Source organism: Amia ocellicauda, chromosome 18, assembly GCF_036373705.1.
Source record: "Amia ocellicauda isolate fAmiCal2 chromosome 18, fAmiCal2.hap1, whole genome shotgun sequence".
Taxonomy (NCBI): Eukaryota; Metazoa; Chordata; class Actinopteri; order Amiiformes; family Amiidae; genus Amia; species Amia ocellicauda.
In genome coordinates this window covers 5,244,107-5,261,004 of record NC_089867.1, presented here as the reverse complement: position 1 = coordinate 5,261,004, position 16,898 = coordinate 5,244,107, and the positions used below count along the sequence as shown (strand labels likewise).

At 38.2% G+C, this 16,898-nt stretch overlaps 1 protein-coding gene across 1 annotated transcript in view; it reads left to right on the top strand.

The window, feature by feature from the left end:
• The first annotated feature begins 16,751 nt into the window (after window positions 1-16,751).
• The window catches only part of zhx2a (zinc fingers and homeoboxes 2a), a 29,201-nt gene continuing 29,054 nt past the window's right edge, over window positions 16,752-16,898 (top strand). The window contains exon 1 of the transcript XR_010804994.1: window positions 16,752-16,813. The gene's annotated coding sequence lies outside the window, so the exon portion shown is untranslated. The remainder of the gene's footprint in view (window positions 16,814-16,898) is intronic.

Sequence of the window (16,898 nt, the reverse complement as noted above, 5' to 3'; positions counted from 1 at the left end):
CCTATCTACACACATTCACCCTATGTGATCATTCCCAGTTAACCAAAAATACATAATCTCAAAAGCATGATAGGGACTTAATTTAGCAGGGACCCTCCCACAATCACATACATAATGTCCTAGCACTCCTGTGGCATACGCTGTATTCCTACACCGATATGCAAGAGGAACTAGTCCCCAACAGGACTAATCATGTACGATTTGCCCTACAACATCACACGTAGCACCAGACTAGGGCATAAGCCCCTGAAACACTACAATACTGATAAACAAATGACTAGTGATACACCAAATTATCCCCTTCTGCTTTTTTGACATTTCTTCAGCTGTTGATTGGATATTTGGTAGATTTTCTGTTCTACGGTCTCTCCTGGCAAATTCACTGTCTTTCCTGTGGTTAAAAAACAACACAGAGAACAGTATAGGCCATTAGTCAATAGGAGGCACTTGTGTCTGTGCTGCCAATGGTAAACAAATATATAAAAAGAAGTCTAGGTATTTATATTTATTTATTTTTAATGTGAAGTATCAACACCAGAATAACCATAAATGTTTACTAGAATGCTAAGTGCTAGATTGTCTATATTCAATTATCTCTCCGTGCCTTTAGAGGAATTGATATTGCACAGATTTGTCTCACTGATCTATTGACCAGGATCACGGAACTGCTTGCTAAATGGTATCAGTTCCTGCATTCTTATTTGAACTGTATGTTTACAGTAGCACCAGTGTATGTGTTGGTTTAAGTGTGTGAATGTAGCATCAGTGCATCCTAATATCCCACAGCTTCCCTACCTAGCTAAGTCATCTGACCTAACAGTGACTGAACACCTTTGAAGGAACAAGATCTTGATTAGAACATCGTTCGCTGTCTTTGAATCTTAAGCAACTGGAGGCTTCTATGGGGATGTGAATAGCGATACTTTGTGCGTTCAAATAGACACTCATTCTTGCGATTGTGCACTATAGGTATATCTAACAGGCATCTACATCTGGTATTAGAGACAATCCACACTGAAGATCACTGTGTCACTGTGGATCTACATCTGAAAGGTTAGTCATAATTTGAAATGACAAGAATTGAGAATCAAAGACTGGATGATACATTAGTACAACGTCCTTGCCCTCAAAACCAACTGTCTGCTGCATTATTAAATGTGCTCAGTGTATTTCCAGGCATAGAAGGAGGATATTGTAATGTACCAGACAGGTTCGTTATCAGGGTATAATTGGCAAACGAGTCCTATTGTCAATGTGCACATCAGCTCTTTGAGAGAGAGATAATATTGTTCCTTAAATTGTTTTATCTTTTCCTACCAGACATACACGTAAAAGAAACGACAGCTGTGCTTTTGCTACCTCATAGAAATACCATTGTTATGACTGCCCTTATTTCTCATATTCCCAATGAATGTCTTCCCACTAAGTGGTTAAAAGGAATAATTGGCATATGACTTTCTGTGCCAGGGGTTATTTTTCTCACGGCTTTTCCCGTCTCCGTGTTAATGAGAGCTATCCAGCCATTGCAAGATTTCTGAAACACCTAGAAAATCTGTGTTAACCTGGTTACTCATGAGCACGTCCTCTCCTATGTCATGTAAATGGCTGAGAAGGTCTGGGCCTGAATGCTTCTGATTGAATCAATTTAATCTGTGCAAGATGTCAGTTTTGGCAGAAAGATCCACAGACAGGAGACAAGCAGGGGACAGAGTTGCTTCCCCATGGTCTTATAGGTCAGTCACGTTTGCCAAATTGTTGTACCTTATTTCGGTGGTGGGAAACCCATGGTCTGTAAGCCAAATGCGGCCTGCTTCTCCATCCAAAAAAGGTTATGTCATTTGTTTCTCAGAGTCTTGTGGTTTCCACTGATGAGCAATACCAACATTTCAAGCTTAATGTGACTTAAATTATGCTAAAAATTAAGTGTTTTTCTTTTTTACTTGAATGTGATATATAGTTATATTTGATCGATGGTTCCCAAAGGTCTTGTTTACAGCAAAACAACATAACAGAAAAATAAGAGAAAATGACAATCCAGCAAGATTTTAAAGCAATGTTTCTGGATGTAACATCATTCCTGTCTCTGTTTGGTTGCCTTTGCACGAAAAGGGGTAAACTACTGTAAATTTGGCTTTACATGTAAAAATACATGTAAAATACTCACATCTCACTGCACTGTCAAAAGAAATATCTGGGTGTGTCTGTTCATCCTGAGCATTTTTCTTCTTCATCTATAAATATTGTCACCAAAAACATCTCCACACCAGGTTGTCATACTTGTGTTTCTTGGTGAAATCATGAAAAGGAAGTTAAATAACAAAATGGCCTAAGAACTAAGAAAACACTGACAGAGGTAAAGTTTTATCTATTTAGACTGGAGCAAGCCTGGGGAAAGAGTGAGAGTGAGTTGCTCAGTACATTGTGTCAATTACTTTGCACTTGTATACCTTGTAGTCAGTTCTGATAAAGCTTTACTGACATTATCTTTTTTTCCTTTATTTTCAATGGACTGTCTAACTGATTTCATTGTTTGCAAAAGGCACCCTGAGGAAGTATCCAAAACATTTTGATTTTGTTAGGCAGCAGACAGATTTCGTTGGAATGAACCATACACTAATGTTTCAGGTTAAATTGCCTAGGGAGTTACGGGACTAAAACTTACATTTCAGCACGGCTTACTGCAAATGCTCTGTGAAGCCGTACAGCTGTTACAGTTGGTGTTGAGTATATATAAGCACCCACAACAGCATCAGTGACGCATTCTTTCTTTGCACTGAAATGAATGACACACTCGGAGAATGGGCAGGTCAGACTCAGCCATCTGCATTACTGCACTCACAATTTAACGGGAGAGGGAGGTTCACCAATCTGGTAATGAAGAGGGTCTGAGAACATTTATAGTTGGGTTGCAATACTAAGGCTGTGTGCACAACCTGGGAGCAGGTTCAAGGAAAAAGTAGCCAATGCTCCTTGAATGGTTCAGTATACTGCTCGTCCTCTTCAGCGTAACACTGGTGTTAGGAGTGGGATGGGGACAGAGCCTCTGGTAGCTTTCCTGTCAGTTAAAGTGTGTTTTGGGCTGACACTTCACAACATGGAGTTTGATCCTGGTACACAAATCAGAAGACTTGACCAAGCCCCACTAGTTGCAAATTCTAACCTAATGCTAATGGGGGTTTGCTTTTTTATATGGAGAATAAAGAAGCCTCTGACTGAAACAAAAGCTAATACTAAGTACAGGTGTGTGATTTCTGATTAGCCGTAGGTCTACATTTTTTGTTTCCTGGCCTGTCCCTGAATCTGAGAAATTAATACATGCTTTTTGGTTTTTGATATTTGTTTCTTTTGTTAGATGTCACTAAATTGGATTGGCTGTTGACTTCAGTTAGCTTCAAAAATCTTGAATAACTGTTCCTGTACTTGAATGTCATTTCAGACTCCAGCTAGTTGTATCTATCTCAGCTAATGCTTGTGTGTTTAGCATCCCAAAGACTGGGCTCTAACTGTGGAAGAGACACCATTCTAATTCAGTATGAGCTTTTGCAAGTTTCTGTCCATTTCTGTATTCTTCATAATGGGGATTTTAAATTGTTTCTGCTCGTGGTACTGTCAGATAGTGTTCTATGAAGTTACGGATTGACCAGCTTCCCTGCAGGAAACATACAAATTCAAAAGCCACCCAAATCCGTTTACACTCTTATCTTTCCCTTTGGGTGAGCCAAAAACAAACGTTTCTCCAATGTCTTTTTCCTTTTTTAGTCGTTATTGCTCATAGGGGAAATTAATCAGGTTTTGCCATACAACAGTGCTCTACTGTATTAACAACAGTATACAGCTTCAGCTAACCCCTTATCAAAGCCACATGTGTTTGCAATTAAGACATATGGCTGAAGTTATACCAGGAAGCTGATTCCCAGGTAGTTCACTCACTGCTTTTGTGACTTTCATCAAATTTCATTTAGTGTGTATCACATGGAAGGATTTTTTTTTCCACTGACTTACTCACAGTTCAGGAGTTTTGAAAAACGTGTAAGTGATTACATACTGCCATACTGCTCTTTATATTTCAAAGCTATGACAACAGGAGTGTTTTAATGGTGCTCTGTGATTTGGGAAGGGGGGGCAGTGTTACTTAGCACAGTGGTCTCCCACCCGGTTCCTGGAGACCCCCTGTCCTTTAGCAACTGAGCTGTTAGCACAGACTTAAATCAGAGAACCTGTAAATCATGACTAATTCATGAAATAATTGGTTTAATTAAGTAATTTGGAACTTGGTAGGAACTGAGCTCAGCAGATCCTTAAGCTCTTCCTTTCCATAGCTAAGAAAATAATTCATTCGTTCCACCCTTCATCTTGCCTTTACGACTTAAAATTGAAAATAAAATGTTGTTAGAAATTGAAATTCGGGGGGAGGACAAACCCAATCGCATAAGTAACCAGTAACAAACACACTTTCTCCTTATTCGTGGTTTTACCCCAAATACTGCCCCTGCAGAAGCTTCTTGGCTCATTCCACCTAGTAGAAGGGTTCTGATGGCCTTGTCCTTGCTGCCAGGTCATCGTTCCCTCAGTCAAGCAAATCTAGACCAAAATAAATACCTTCTACTACATACATCTAGTCTATTGGGGTTGTCCAGACTCCTGAAATGTTATTAGAAGTAATGTCAATATTCCATTGAAATGTGATGTAATTATTATTACTTTGCAGAGTTGACTTACAATTGTTACAATATATCACATTATGTTTTACCTATTTATACAGCTGGGCATTTACTGGAGCAATCTAGGCAAAGTACCTTGCTCAAGGGTACAACAGCAGTGCCCCCACCTGTGATTGAAACCACGACCTGGTGCTCCAGAGTCCAGAGCCATGACCACTACTCCACACTAATGATGTGTCAATATTCCATTGAAATTCCCATGAAACGGGCTTGGACCACAAAGCAACTGTGTCCCAACACCATTACTAGTGTCTTGTACTCTGAGAACTTGGCAATGTGGTAGAATACCATTAAACCAATGTTTTATTAAAAAAGGAAAATGGGTGTTGTCTCTTCCATGTGAAAATTAATCAGAACCATGAGCTTCTGTGCCTTTCATATCCAGACTGGGTAGAGGAGAGATGACTGGAGCTGAATGTGTTGCTACCTAAGCATCACTGTGAAGATTGTGGCGTTGCAGTGAAAAACAAAGTGGTCATATTGACATCACATGACTCATCGGAAATAGTGTGCGGTTAGTGTGTTTACAAATACCATGAGTGACAGATGGCAATGAGGTGGCCTGAAAATAATAAATTCTAGCAGATCACAGCTCTGGCAAAACAGGCTGTAAATTAGTGAATAATAGTGCTAAATTATGTGTAAGTGTTATATGTCTAATTTGCATCCCTTCTGCTCCTGTTGCCAATTCAAGGTCTGACCCTACCAGTACATACAGATCTGTTTGTCAGTTAAAAAGGAGTTCTGCCAGCTGGTCTGCTAATAATTATGAATAAAATCTGAAAAATAAACTATAAACAACAGTAGTATTTCAAATAAAATTGGAACAACAAATAAATATGGTCATGCATTAATTATTATACAAGTCCTCCCATATATTGATATTTGTCCTGCATTGACATTACAACCCATTAATTGACCAGTTAAAGATTAGATTTCCTATTTAAACTGATATCACAAGACAGTTTCTTGCCCGTAACCATCTTCCCTATGGCTGGAGACATATAAGTTTTGGGTTTTGATTAACTCATCGTGAAGTGTGCCCGGAACAGTATAAAAAAATCCTCTGACAACAGTCAACTTCCTAGCTAGTGTTTCTACTTCACAGCATGTGAAAAGGTCCTCCTCTCGTTCATGTGAATGAAAGTTGTCCACGACGGCATTGAATCCTCTCACTGGAAATAGATGTCTTTCAATACATAGTACTGAGGGAGAAACTGGGAAATTATGACTGATGACCCACTTCATTTCCATGTTTTGGTTCACATCATGTAATCATGATTAGTGGACACACATCTACTAGCTAGGTACCTGGGGGTCCACACATTTTTAAAGGCACATAGGTTTCAATTTACAATATATACAAATATTTGTATTATCTATGCCTTATCTATGTTTTTCTGTTTTTATTTTTAATAGCTGTAGCACAGTGGATAATTTGCTTGATTACCCAGCATTGATACAAAGATAAAGTGCATATGAATGCCAAGGTAATCTAAACTTCAGCTAACAAGTCATACTGCTGTAATTAGATTGATTTCCTGTGCTAAATGTTTATACATTACTGATGGATTGTTACAGTATATCAGCTACTATATATTAAAAATAAAAAATAAAAACTTCCAAAAAGAGTCCCTAAATTGGGAAAAGATTATAATTTTTTTGGACGTTCTGTTTTCATGAGAAAAAGTAATTTCACTGGACCCATCAATTAAACAATATTGCTGGCAAAATCATAATTTTCATTTGAAATTGAGTTTGATTAAACTTTATTTCGGAAAAAATCAAATGAACCAGCAGGATTTTTTCATCAGGGCAGTATTGATGTCCATCTGAATGCAATTTTTAAGACTCAACATAGGTCATTTTGTAATAGCGAAGTCATCTTAATTCCTACTGAACTCATGAAATTCAGATGAAAACCACCTGCTTGTTTGGCATTAAATGAATCCCTGAAGTTTTATAACTACCCGTATTTTTACCGGACATACTGCGCACTATGCCATGATTATTTGTTTTTATTAGTTCCATAAGGTTCATTCAACTGAGACCAGGAACTAGGGATGTTTTAAAAAAAAAAACTTGTAAATGGTATTCATTTAACAATACCCGCCCACCCCCAACACACACACACAAACTTCATCATTCTTATGTCCTTTCAGACTTAATTAATAGACTTTAAAATGCTGCACAGCATGTAGGCCTATCATTTATAATGCAGAATGAAACCTGGAATTGTTCTATAGTTAGAGAAATGGCGCATTGTTTGTAATAGACCAGAGCCACATATTATAAACTTTATTTCCTGTACTAAATAATGAACTAAATAATATTTATTTAAATTTATCATAAAGGTGCTAAATGTATTACATTTCCAAATTTCCAACACATTTCTGTATCTAGCTGTTACTGAATGGTTTTTATGTTTTGTTTGATCAGTGCTATAATATTTCTGCTCCAAAAGCTATTTCTTTTAAGCTTTCTTTAATTTCCTTTAATTTATGAAAATCCAGACAGACTTCATGTCTTCATTTATTTCCCATAGAATAATCTGAGTTTCTATTTCTTTATGTAAGCCACTGAGGAAGGACGAATTTAAATATTCTCTACTTACATTTTGAAATCCACTGGAAACCATAAATATGGTATTTATCTACGAATTTAAGTTATTGTGTAGCAGATCAAGGCACCACATTTTACTTGAGAGCTACAAATTTAATAGTCCCAAAAGATTGCATTCTGGTTCTAATAACAAACTTTGTTCTGTGAAAGAAAAAAAAAAAAAAACATCTCCTTACTGCAAAAGTCATAGTATGTTGTGCACAAAACTGGTGTAAAAGGCTTTCTAGAATTGTATTTTATACAATACTCACTACCAGCTAAAGATCACTGTTTTACTCATTATAAAATAGCATGTACAGAAACTAGTTTATGTTCATTTTAGAAAGCTTCCAATTATAAGCCAGATCTTTAGTCTAAAGACCAATTTAAGATTCAACTATAAACTATGGAAAACTGATAATATATGATGTGGTGCTTTCCTCAGCCCACAATTATGAAGTGAGCAGTCAGCTACAGGAAAGAAGCATAAGAACATAAGAAAGTTTACAAACAAGAGGAGGCCATTTGACCCATCGTGCTCGTTTGGTGTCCATTAATAACCGAATGATCCAAGGATCCTATCCAGTCTATTTTTAAATGTTCCCAAATTTTCAGCTTCAACCACATCGCTGGGGAGTTTGTTCAGATTGTGACGCCTCTCTGTGTGAAGAAGTGTCTCCTGTTTTCCATTTGCATCCCTGGGTGCGTGTGTCCCTGCTGATCTGGAAAAGCTCCTCTGGTTTGATGTGGTCAATGCCCTTCATGATTTTGTAGACTTGAATCAAGTCCCCACGTAGTCAACTTCAGTTCCCTCAGTCTCTCAGTAGGACATTCCCTTCAGACCTGGATCTGGATCTGGATCTGGTTGCTCTCCTCTGAACTGCCTCTAGAGCAGCGATATCTTTCTTGAAGTGTGGAGACCAGAACTGTCCACAGTATCCAGATGAGCTCTAACTAGTGCATTGTACAGTCTGAACATTACTGCCCTTTCTACACTTTTGACAATATACCCTAACATTTTTTTGCCCACATTTTTTGGAGGAAGGTTACTACAGGTTCTGTCAGGTTGTCCAACAGCACTGTGGTCCATAGTGAGGAAATGGACAAAAGGACTGATAAATTAGGCCCGGCAGGAAGTGCTTATTCACTACAATTCACTCCAGTCAATATAAACGAGCAATGAACAGCATCTGGCTTTTCCAGAATGGTGCCTATATGGATCTGTATCAATATATACTACTAGAGTATCTAGAAAGAAAACCTTAGGCTTAAAAGAAGAGAGTTGAAACAAAAGCTAAATTTCCACTTTCTCACAGCCCAGACTACAGCTCAGGTGCAGGACTACACACTCCACATTGCCCCATGCAGAAGGAGGGACACACTACTGGGAAACAGATGTCTCACCTGTCCAATTATATAAAAGCCTGCCGGTTTCACCTCTAGAAGTCTTAATATCAAGCCACAAGAATAAAATGAGCCAGAGTGCTTAGAGAAGAATTCACCGGTTTGTCTTCCTTGTGTTCCTTGAATGTTGTTGGTACTCTGCGTTTCTTTGTATCCTGTCATCCAGCTAAACAGCCAACTGAGACACTATGGAACGTGCGACCAGTAACATGATGTCTGCCAGAGCTAGGTCAAAGAAAGCCAAGAAAAATGCAGTCTGCCATGATCCACAATTAAAGTGGATTTAAATTCAGTGGGCTGCAAATTGGACACTTATCCCAGGTCTCTTAACTTAGCCGACTGGATTAAACGTTTTCTTTTTCAGGTGAAGTTGATCGCTGGCTGCTTGCTCTTTCATTGAGGCCCTCCACAATGGACCCTTGCCCAGCAATTATCGCATTGTGATTGGCTAAGAATAATCATGCTTAGCAGTGTGCGTGATTAGTTGTGTTATATCTGACCCTGTGTAAATGGTAGATGACCCTCATGTAATAGTTTGCACACGTGTGACAAGCCTTATTAGGTTTCTGCCTAATAAATTAGGGCAGCTACAACAGGATTCATCTTTAGACTCCTTGTTAATTTTTCCTCAGAACAAGCAGCTTTAGATAATAGCCACTTACCGATGAGGAAAATTAGTTTAAGCACACAGGATATGGAGAGTATGAGGAAGGGATGCATAGCTAGCTAAGGGAAACATTGTATCTTTTAATTATTATTATGTAAGCCTGAGAAATGTGGGTCATTGCACATATTGTATAGGCTACATTGATTGCTCAGCGTCGGTTATACACTACTCAAAGGCTGATTTTGATGCAAGTATGAATGTAATGTCTAAAACAGTAAGTCCTCTTCTGTTATATAATAACCCTGTCCTTGTATGAAAACTGGGATGGTTCTTGCTTTATGCACTTTAGTCTTCCAGGCATCAATAGAATGATCTGTCATGTGCAAAAATTACACATGCACATGTTTCCAAGCATATGAGAGTATTAAGTCTACCTTGACTTGGAAGGCAGTCACCAAAATCCCCAATAAGAAAACATACTGGAAAGACTGAGGGTGAGATGGGAATAATCACTCTGGGTAGCCTAAAATACCCAGTCAAGGTATAAGGTTGTAGACATTACCAGCAATGGACTCCGTATAAGACATGCTGATAGACAGACCTGCCTCACTGATGTTGATATTAATTACAGAGCCAGCAAGGGCTAAACCTGTTTTTCTGGTGTTCAGGATGTTGATTGATTGATTGATTGATTGATTTATTGATTGATTGGTTGAATGAATGGAGCTGGGAGAAGTGACTGGTTAGGAAGGTTGATGGTGACATCTAGTGTGGAAAAGTGGAAGTGCTTGGACTTGGAGAAGAGTGCTGGTCTGTGGCCGTGACAAAGTCAAGTCATGAAATGCTTTACTGGTTCATTTAACTGAACATTTTGTTCACTTAACTACTGAAGGTGGAATGAAACCAGAAGACAATTGTTTACATAACCTTGTTTTGGTTTGGTTTGTTTTTTCCAGCTTGCAAATGAAATACAAATAATTTTCTTCAGATAATGCACAGGCACTCTGAGGAATACTCACACCAATACATGTCAGGGGTGATCGAATACAGACAGCAAGCCCACACAGACCGAACACTTATGAACTACCTCTGAAAGCACAATTTGCCTTTCATTAGATCATTAGTCATAACAACTTCAACGTGTGATCTAGACAGTCCACAGCTATCACTAGTGCAGAAAATATAGGATTGTCTTGCAGAGGCAATAAAATGTGTGATATCCACTCTTGGGGAGGGTAAATAAAGGCATTCTGATTTAACAGTACATCAGTTTCCTCCAATTATCTGTATGCTAGAAGCCCTTTATCTCTCACTATGGCTTAACAAAAATGTCCAGAACATGTTCACTTCCTCGTTGATGGCTCTGGATATACAAGGGGAAACTATTTTGGAAAGTCACAGATATCTTAAGTAACTTGAAGCATAACATCTGATGAAGAGATGAGGTTTGTTACATGGCAAGGGTGATAAAAGGTTGAGAGCTAGCAAAGCTGATGTCAATAATATGCAACCGCAGCCTTCAGAGAGTCTTATCTGTAACCGTATTTATCTCAAGAGACGTAGCCTTTTGGTTTTCTCCATGCGTCCTTTGTTTGTTAATCAAGTGTATACGTAAGTTGGAAATGTAACTATCCACATCTCTAACGTAATTGCATTGCTGGTCTATTACGCTATTACCTCTGGTACCATCTTTACTATGTGGGGAGGATGCCAGGTTGCAGCTTAATAAAACAATCAAGTTAAAAACCTGAGTTTTTCTCATTTTTCTCAATTCTGCATTTGCATTTGGTAGAAATCTTGCTTCTGACCTTCAATGGTGTTTTGAGATTAATTCATTATATAAATGCCCACTGTTTGGATCCTATGGCTTCCTCCACTGCTGTGAGAAATTGGAGAATCTTTTATGGTGGTCTTCTCACTAGCTCTTGTCCTAAGAGATCAAATCCTGCAGAGATTTTAAGTGTTTAAATATCAAAGGTGAAAGATGTGAAAGGAATTAACTCATTTTGACCAGTAAAGCAAATAAAAAGCTCAATTAAGTATTATAAAAATAACTCAGATGGCATCTGAAACTTGGTTGTCAGGATTGGAACTGGCCAGCATTGCTCCAGATGGGCACTTGAGTACTGTGTTGCCCTGACAATCATTTGTAATCCCACTGAGATTAAATAAAGTCCAGGTATTCAGCTGCTTCACTTAAGAAACAAGAATATCTGTTTAAAATGAAACCCCATTTTGAATGTAGGTCTTAAATGCAGCTAATCTAGAGAAAGTTTTAGCACTTTCTCTTACTGTGGAAGCTTCTTTAACTGGTATTTTGAATGTCTGATTTTCTATTTATTGATAACTTCAAACATGGAATACAATTTAAGATGAGCGTGTAATGCATTTCCGTTGTCAAGAAGCATGTACACCCTTCACACAGATGTAATATTTGTTTGCTAGTACCTCCCTCCAGTGGACAAGAGGGGAAAAGCTTTTGGCTTCTGACTCCCAAAAGCCATAAAACACAGGAAGATGAAATGAAAAATTCATTCCCTGATAACCTTTTCAAAGTGTGTGTGTGTTCTTTTAAGACCAAGATAGGAAGTGAGCAGCTGAAACAGAAATCCCCATTTGTCGTTTAATCTAAATTCCTGCCAGGGATTTCTTATCAGTAGTTTATCCGGCTCTCCCGGGATCCCCCTGATACACTTGTGCATCAATCCATGTCAAACGTCTGCCTCACGCTCTCTAGTCTGTGCAAATCTCCACTGCTGCCTTGCTTATTATTTATGTGCAAGGGAAGCTAGAGTCTGAAAAAGTGCCATACTAAGCCATATTACATTTACTTATGATATTGCAAGTAGTTGCATTTGTGTTTCCACTGTATTGAAAGTCCAATTTGAAGGGCTCTTAATTCACAGTTCAACAGTCTACTGTGCTGGCTTGTACTTGCTTTCCAGGAAAGTTCTCCTAAATTAAGCTCCTTGGTTATATTATTTCCATTCAGGTGTAGTGTTTATCCTTTGGTCTTAAATTGCCTTTTGATATGAACAGTGCTATATAATTAAGTAAGTAAAGAAAGAAAGAAATAGTTCAGTTCAGGATGATCTGCTCTCCCCCAATGTCCTTATTTTGTCATTTGTAATTTATCCCCCCCTCTGTAGTTGGAAAGGAGATATAACTCTGTCTTTACTGTTTTCCCTGCAGTCGTGGACACAGCAACACTTCACGTTATCTATGGAGACTATAATTACTAGCTAGGAGTGAGAATATGGATTAAGAAACACTTGGTTCATAATAATGGCTTGAATTCCCACGGTGAAGACCGATCCAGTGATTTTGTCATTTCTCCAGCAACCAGGACATTATGACACAACGCATGCTGAAATGCTGAAGGTATAGAGGATGCTAGTGTGAGCGAGGCTTAAGAAAGCATTTTGGAAATCTGCCTCAGCATATATGGCTCATGTGCTTTTTGCTTTTTTAAGAATATGAAATAATATAAAATCATTGGCATTTTTGCACCACCCTTATGCTGAAGAACATGCAGTAGGCTTTCACTGACATCACACATGTTATTAGCCCAGGAATACAATGAGAGTTAAGAGTTTCTACTGTATGGAAAATGGGCCCTTGAGCTCTTCCAAAACCCTACAGGCAATTATCAGGGTTTCTTAGGTGACCTGAGCAGCTGTAGTTACTGTCAACATTGTTCCCAGCTGACATTTCTCAACATTAAGTCTATGAACCAGCCTTGTGCTTTGTATTTCAACTTACTGTGGTTTGATAGGTTTATATGTATTTATTTGCATGTGACAGAAAATGTTGATAATGTTGATTTTAGACAGAAAATAGAGGAGCATCTTAATGAAAACCATATTCTTGGAGATAGTCAACATGGGTTTAGATGAGGCAGATCATGTCTTACTAATCTATTCTAATTTTTTGAACATGCAACTGCAGCTGTAGATCATGTGAAAGCATATTATATGATATACTTAGATTTTCAGAAAGCTTTTGATAAGGTTCCACACCAAAGACTGATCCTCAAATTGGAAGCTGTAGGCATTCAGGGTAATTTAAGTAGATGGATTATGAACTGGTTGATGTATAGGAAACAGAGGGTGTTGATTAGAGGAGTTGCCTCTAACTGGAGTGAGGTTGTTAGTGGAGTTCCACAGGGATCAGTACTAGGGCCTTTGCTGTTTCTAATCTATATTAATGATCTGGGCTCTGGGATAGTTAGCAAACTTGTCAAATTTGCAGATGATAATAAAATAGGTGGCTCAGCAGATACAATCTCAGCAGCACAAGCTATTCAGAGGGACTTAGATAACATTCAGTTATTCAGTCAGGGCCGACACCTGGCAGATGAAATTCAATGCGGACAAGTGCAAGGTATTACATGCAGGTAACAAAAATGTCCACTATAATTACACTATGGGAGGAATAGAACTAGATGAAGTATCGCATGAGAAAGACCTAGGAGTCTATGTGGACTCCTCACTTTCTCCATCCAAACAATGTGGGGAAGCAATAAGAAAGGCAAACGGGATGCTAGGGTATATTGTCAAAAGTGTAGAATTTAAAACAAGGGCAGTGATGTTCAGACTGTACAATGCACTAGTTAGAGCTCATCTGGATACTGTGTACAGTTCTGGGCTCCACACTTCAAGACAGATATCGCTGCTCTAGAGGTAGTTTAGAGGAGAGCAACCAGACTTATTCCAGGTCTGAAGGGAATGTCCTACTGAGAGACTGAGGAACTGAACCTTTTCACCCTGGAACAGAGGAGACTACGTGGGGACTTGATCCAAGTCTTCAAAATCATGAAAGCAAAACGGAAAACAGGAGACACTTCTTCACACAGAGAGTCGTCACAATCTGGAACAAACTCCCCGATGCGATGTGGTAGATGATGAAAATTTGGGAACATTTAAAAATAGACTGGATAGGATCCTTGGATCACTCAGTTATTAATGGACACCAAACGAGCACGATGGGTCGAATGGCCTCCTCTCGGTTGTAAACTTTCTTATGTTCTTATGTTCTTATGATAAAAAAACACAATGCAACAATTTGAGTTCCAGATATATTATGTATGGAATAGCTCACAATAGTGAAATCTAGCCCTATTATAATTATTATTGTTGTTGTTGTTGTTGTTGTTGTAAGCAAATAGACTGTAAAAGTTAGAAGGTGGAACACAAGGCACTTTAAATGGTGATAAGGCAGCAAGCAATAATAAAACATTAAATTCAATTACAGTCCACTTTGTAGATTCAAAATCACATCTGCCACAGATAAAACTCGAGACACGTCTTCTTTCATTCATCATTCACCATGAGATCAACTTCTTTTGAAATACTACAAATGTTTTTTATTGTGCATATTGAAAGCTATCATTACTCGCATCCCTTTTAGGAGACTTTTGGGGGCTCTACAGATTTAATGCTTGAGTCTGAATTCACTTATGAATAATAAAGCTAGTTATTAAGAGGGTACTCTTGTTCGAAATGTATATCTGTTCTCTCACCAGTAGGTGGAGCTGTAGTTCTATTCTCGGATTATTTAATCCATATATTTAAGAATCACATTGGAACAAAAAACCTAAACATTTACAGATTTACTTCTACACATACTCTAAAAACTGGAATATACTCATACAGGTATATAATTTAGATCTGATATTGTATACTTTCATTGGATTATAGTAATGGTGACACTTTAAATTCTAGGGTGATTTTGATTATCAAATTATTGGGTGTTGAAAATCACAAACCTGTGTTCTTGCGAAAAGTCGTTCTTGCTATGCTTTGCTTTAATTAGTAATGAATGTACATTAACTAGCCTAAAACAGTACTTTCCACAACATATAGTTACAGCAGTCTATGAACAGTTGTAAGCACTGTCAAGGTGCATTTGTATTATTATTATTATTATTATTATTATTATTATTATTATTATTATCTTCCAAGTACTTATTACAATTTTGAATCTAATTGTATTCAATACAATTTTGGTACACTTTTGCCCTCTTAGCCCCACCATACTGAATTAAATTGATTATATTATTTAGAGCCCAATATTACATCTTTAAAAATATACTACATTGGGACATCTGGCATGAAACTAGAAGGGTCCAATAAAACAGAATACATTTATAGTTTCGACTCTGTTCAAAGTAACTTAAAAGCCTGCGTGAAAAAACGGCAGTGAGATATATTTATAATTCATTTGCTCCTCATTTGTATGTAAATATGTCTGCAGACCGTAGCGGGCCAGGTCTCCCTCATGCATAATACATCAATTGTCCCGTCTTTCCTACCGCAGACCGCATCTCTCCGCACTCGAGAGTCTGTAATAAGACTTGGCTTTATCAATTAAACAATTAAATCAATAAACATTATTTAATGAAACACAAATTGCATATTTGCTCTCACAGTGGGCTGGTATAACTGACAGGAAATCTACTCAACGTGGAAAAGGTTACATAAACTCTGAGATTAATGTATTTACATCCCTGCTTGTTATCAATGTTTTATGAACAGTGTTTTTTTAAGTTATAGGATACATATGTTTTGGGTGCATTGAATAGAAAACATTTAAACTGCAGTAGTGGTGCAATAATAATAATAATAATAATAATAATAATAATAATAATAATAATAATAATAATACCCATCTGCATAACTGAGATAATATGGGCTAGGCAGGTTGATCAGCATAGAACCAACTCTGACCTTTTCCCCAATTCGCCTTTCAAGATCGATGTACTGGAAATGTGACCTGTAATGCTTAAAAGCGACGGTGGGCGTCGCTGTTGGCCGCCATTGTATGAGTGCTGGTGCTAGGTCCATTTTCAGGTAACACATTTTATCACATGCTATCACACATACATGTATTTTGGAACAAACTGTGGAGTTTGCCTTAATGTATACATATTTTTACTCTGTAACTGTCGTGGTTATAATAATAATATTATTATTATTATTATTATTATTATTATTATTATAAATGCATTTAAAAATAATCTTCAAACCAAACCAATTATTTACTTATAAAGCGTAAATAAACAAACAAACTTCGGAAAACTGATGTAACTCAAAAAGTACTACAGCAAAGTCATTGTCCTGTACCTCATTCAAGTACAGTAGCACCTACACGTTTGGAGGAAATTAGGTTATGGCACCCATTTAATATGAGCACGTATGACGTCACCCCAAGCATAGCGCCTGTGCACACGCATGCATATAGGACACAAACTGCTCTAAAACCGTGCTCTCTCTCTTTCACCTCGTTTTTTTCTTCAATGGGCGTTTACGACACACACGGATGAGCGGAAGCTGCCAATAGTATCAGTTTCCTTTCATTGCACCGGGAGAACAGCGGCGCTGAAGCCGGGGTCAGATCAGCCACCTGGGCTGCGGGCCGTGCGGCGGGGCGGGCCGGGCCGGCGGGGGAGAGGGCTCGTCTCGCCGCCTGCGCCTCAGTGGTACTTAATATTCAATGACCTCACGTTGTTTACTGGATGAGGACGACGACCCCCCCCCCACCCCGCACACACACACACACACACA